Here is a 5,748-nt window from a genome sequence, read left to right on the forward strand (position 1 = left end):
GGTGTGTGTGTAATGCATGATATGATAAATTTGTAAAGCAAAGGTAAATAGATAGGCTTGCTTGAGCTTAGTGAGCTATGCTCATTGAGCTCGTGCGCCGGTCATTGCCCGGGAAATTGGGTCGTGACAATAACGTGCTAACATATCATAATTGATATGATGACATGACATACTAATTTGGCATGATAACATGATCGTATGGCATTTTTCACCCTCCATATCAATCTCATGTTGAATAATAATAATTAGTCAATCATTAGTCATAAGGTTTTTTTTATTCAAAATAAAAATACACGGGTTTGATTGACTGCAATAAAAAAATAAGAGTTTATTTGAAAATTTTTAAATAGTTTAGGGATTTATTTGAACATTATATCTTTTTCAATATATATATATATATAAACACAAAATGTTAAGGATATGTCAAAAAATATTTATTAAAATTTCAAGTAATGAGTAAAATTACGAGTAATCTTATCAGTGATCTTAGCTCTACGAGTATAATTACGAGCAAAATTCAATTGATTATGAAACCTGAATGAGATCAAGTAATAGTAATTGATATAGGCTGCACAATTATGAATAACCATATGTACAACATTATAATATTATAAATATATTTTCTACTATGTACAACTTAGATAATTTTCTTCATATTATTTTTTAACTCTTCAAAATTAATATTTATTTAAAGTAATCCTAAAATTTTCTATCTTGGTAATTCATATATAAGTAAATTCATTAAAATTTGTCTTTAGATAACATTGACTTAAATCAAGAAATATAAATGAAATAAAATTTAGGTAAAGATCATAAACTGAAGCTATATAGTCTCTCTTTTAACACTTTAGATTTTATCTAACATTAAATATGCGACAAGGTATTCTAAGTGATAGAATGGCCTTACTACCACGATCCACTAAAATTCAACCCTTTATTGTTTCGATTCGTGAAAAAAAAAAAGATTTCATCTAACATGTATGATCCTTCTTACGAGGTTAAATATTCAAGGTTTCAATTCCTGCTTCTCTTTGTATTTTTCAATATGTACCAATATTGTTAGAGTGCAACAAACTTCCTTTTTGAGAAATGTATTTTGACATGTCAAATTTGATCTGATTTTCATATTTATTTAAGGTCTTTTCTTGGATTTAGATAAGGGGGATTTGAATCCTACTTTTAAGTAAAAAGATCATGCACCAATTAATAAGTCAAATGTTCAAGTGCTCATATTTATTAAAGTATTTTAATAAACAACACTTATTACTTTATGAGTTTATATTAGATTCATCATCAATGTAAAACATTCTGTACACTTATCTTTCAAACATGAGTTCATTGCAACATTATGAAAATAGAAATTCAAAGTTTTTATAACTAAAGAATGCTTGTAATTTTTTTTCATTGAACACTTCATTAATAACTATTTTTTTATTTTTTATTGTTAAAATTATAAATTTACTCATTAATAGAGTGACAACAACTATTTTATTGTTCATATTTTAAATTAGTATAATACCTACAAAACCTCTTAAACTATTCAAAAAATTCAAATAAATCCTCATTCTTTTATTATGTTCAAATAAGTTCTTATACTATTATTTTGAGTTAAATAAATTCTTATATTTTTATTTTGAACTAAATTAACTCTTATAATTAATAGTTGATTTAGTTAAAATACTACTTATCAGTTTATACCAAGTGATATCGACGTGATATGTTAAAATATTATAATTGATGATAATGTGACATATTAATATATCATAATTAATGATGACGTGACATGATGATATGGTCATATGATCTTTTTTACTTTCCACATTAACGTCACATTACTGTTATGTGGATATAAAATTACAAAAGATATTTTAATTGATAAAATTTGTCAATTATTATTTTACTCAAAATAAAAAAACAAAAACTTAATTAAATATAATAAAAAAATTAAATTTTTTTAACTAATTCAAAATTTTTTTCGAGCATTATACCTTTAAAATTTCACTAACTTTATCTCTCTCATTATTCTTTATTGTACTCTTAAATTTAAGACTAAGAGATTCTATTTATTTTATTTTTTGGGGATTTGATAGCTACATTTGTTCTCAAAAAGAAACGTTTGCCTCGAGGGAAGGATACACCTTACGGTAAAAATGAAAAACTTGTCCTTATCAGTTTTTGCAAACAAAAGGTGTTAAGTTAAACTATGACATGGCTTGATTAAATTGGCAACCGAACAAACTTGGACGGAACAGAACTGCATGGAAGGAATGTGTTGGTCGAGTGGCTCGAAGTGGGGACGGTCAATCCTAGAGAGAGTTTTGCTTAGAGGCGACGCCACGTTGTAAGGGTAGTTGGGAACAGATCCTCGTTTCCACGTGCCATTCAACACCTACCTTTGCTCAAAGTGGGGCATTGACAGCCTTTTACTGCGTAGTACTCACATGGAAGCTTTTTGTTTTTTATGCACAGAGAGTATGCCATCCATTCTTTAATAATTGAGAAAATGATATGATAAAAACGTTCCAAGTTTTGTGGAAACTCATTATATACTAATTTATTATAACTAAAATATTATTTTTAAAATAGATTTTACATTTTATGCTTTGATTTCGTCCAATTATGAAAGAATTAATCCATTAATTATAAATTTCTTCATTGTTTTAGATATAATCTTTATCAATGTTACTAAGCATTGTTTGCTTTGGGGCTTTTTGGACTATGCTTAATTCGGAGGTTTTGTCTACTTTGTGGCATGATTATTTCTTTTAAGAAAAGAGGTCTCACTTGGAGAAAAGGTAAACCTTACTTATATAAGTCACAATCTAATCCTTGACTATTAATGATTTCACTTGGATTATCAATCATGAGGATTAATGTATCACTTAAAAGCATACTTAATGCATATAAGTAGACAAGCTCAAATATCATCGATTGCTTTCACAATATCCAGATTGTCTTGACAACAAGAGAAAAAACCTTAGACCTTAAATGGTCCTATTCCTAAGGAACCTAACGATGATATTATAAATGAGGAAAGTGAAGCCTATAGAGTTTATATGGATGATCTCGATTAAACCACATGTATGATGTTGGTTAGTATGGCTCTAAATATTCAAAAGCAACATAAAGCTATGAATGCCCTAGATATTATTTTAAACCTTAGAAAAATGTTCGATAGGAAAAGTTACATACAAAGATTTGACATTTCAAAAGAATTGTTCCGATGTAAGATGTATAAGGGAAGCCCAATAAGACCTTATGTGCTAAAGATGATAGGATATATCACTCGACTCGAGTAACTGGGTTGGACCATAGATCATGATTTAAGCATAGACTATGTACTTTCTTCGCTGCCAAAGAGCTATTTACAGTTTGTGTTGAATTTCGATATGAACAAGATTGAGGTAACCTTATCGGGCATATTGAATATGCTCACACAGGCCAAGAACACCATTGCAAAGGAGAAACCTTCAATTCATCTTGTCTCTTCTAAGAAAAATAAAAATAAAAAACTAAAATTTTCTTAGAAAGACAAAGGTGAAAAAGCTTTAACTTCGAAAGGTTGAAACCTACTGGACGAGTAAAGAAGGACAAGGACAATGACAAATGCCATTTCTGCAACAAATTAGGGCATTTGAGCCGCAATTGCAAAGATTATCTTGAATCCATCAAAGGGAAGAAACAAAAAAAAGCTTTCACTTCAAGCATGAATCATATGATGATTTATTTTTCACTACTTGTTATTTGATACCTTACTCTTTATTAATGGTTTTAATATGTATAATATATTAAAGGAACTAGTGACAAAGAGCAGTGAAAAATAGAACATGAAAGCAACAACCTCAGTTAATTATGATCAAGTTTGTCAAGCTAGATTAAATTGTAAAACAATAAATAATTTTAGAACATTGAAAGTTTTTATGGCATTAGTGCCAAGATGAGATATTTTGGTTTTGGGTTTAAAGCCAAATATTTTATTTTATGTTTGGAAAATATAGATTTATATTTTGCTAGCACGAGATGCTTAGCTTATATATTTATATTTACATTACATATTATTTTATTTTAGAATTGTTCTAAATTATTTATCCTTAAGTATAGCCTTGCATACATGATAATCAATATTAAGTTATAAGGTCATTGTAAGATCACTTTTTTTTTTATTATGAATCAAAAGGAAATTAATGAGATAACTTAAATAAAATTGAGTCCTAACTCAATGACTTCATAATAGGATTATGAACACATTTAGTTAAAGAGTATTCTTATTGAGATAAAATGTCTAAATTAAGATTGCTTAGAATTAAATAACAATTGATTATCATATTGTATTCATAAGAGATGAATCACAAAGCATAAAGCATTCTAAACCCAGATAATTGCATGAACTAACCTTTGAGAGGATTACATCCTACAACTAATGATGAACGACTTATGATATGTAAGAGTTATGGATATAATGCCCCAAAGGAAAATAAATAAGTTTACTTGGTGGATTTCTATACTTGATTGAAATAGTGGGAGCTAATAACATTTTAACGGTCAAGGGTCATGAAATTATGAAATCTAATAGATAAGATCTATTCACAAATATTCATTTAATGAGATGAATAAAGATGTGTCATAACGTGCAAGTCTGGGAACCCGACCGCTAGACGAGAGTGAAAACTCTAAAACTAGGAGTCGTAACCAATCTTTTTTTAATTGGTGCGATTGGCCACCTAATGACTTGATTCTAATAGACGAAGCCTTAAATTAATTTTAAGTCCGTTGAAGAGAACCTTAAACTGGTCTACGATTTTCTATACCTAGACTCGAGAGTATGATTACGCTCGGGGAAGGATTAGCACCCCCAAGACGCCCGTTCCATGAACGGTACCATTTTTTAGATTATCCTATTACGCTTTAATTTTTTTAAGTTCACTATATTTTCTTAGTTATTATTCTCTTATTTTATCTCATATTTAACCTAAAATGGAATGCAAATGTGAGAAAAGATGAGATGCATGACGTGAGATAAAAATGTCGGACGAATAACTTTTTATTGAGGACGTTCTCCTGAATCTGCCCATCATATTGGTGGGATCCGGGGTGTTCTCTCATCTAGGGAATTATCCGATAAACTCGCCTTCGTAAATTCAACGAATAATTCCCATCATCGGGATCATCGTACGTTTTCTTTTAAAATAATATTTTCATGTCTAATACGGGCAAAAGCCTTTTATTAAAGATATTTCTCGAGCCCTCCCATCATACTGGTGGGACCCGGGGATACCTTTTCACCTAGAGAACTTTTCGAGGAATATCCGCCTTTGCAAGATCTTCAGAAGATCCCTTCATCGAAGCTTAAACTCGTAAACAAAAAAATATTTATATGCAATGGTATGCATTATATATATGCTATGCTAATGCAATTAACTATTTTTAGTGTTATTATTATTTGATTATTATTTTATTTTACTTTATATATTTTTTATTATTATATTTTCTACTTTTTATTCTTCCATATTTTATTTTTTATTCTAAGTTTCTCCTATATATTCCTTGATATTTCTTATCTTATTATTTTTACATAATATTTATTAATCTATACCTTATACCATTAGATATTTAATACTTGATTTTATTGTCTTGGATTTTCTTTATTAATAGTTTTTATTATTTGTCTATTTTATGTCATGGATATTACCTTTTCACAAATTTATTATATACATATTTGAATTATCATTATTATTATTTTTTCTTCTT

The sequence above is a fragment of the Theobroma cacao genome, chromosome 7, assembly GCF_000208745.1.
Source record: "Theobroma cacao cultivar B97-61/B2 chromosome 7, Criollo_cocoa_genome_V2, whole genome shotgun sequence".
NCBI classification, from domain to species: Eukaryota; Viridiplantae; Streptophyta; class Magnoliopsida; order Malvales; family Malvaceae; genus Theobroma; species Theobroma cacao.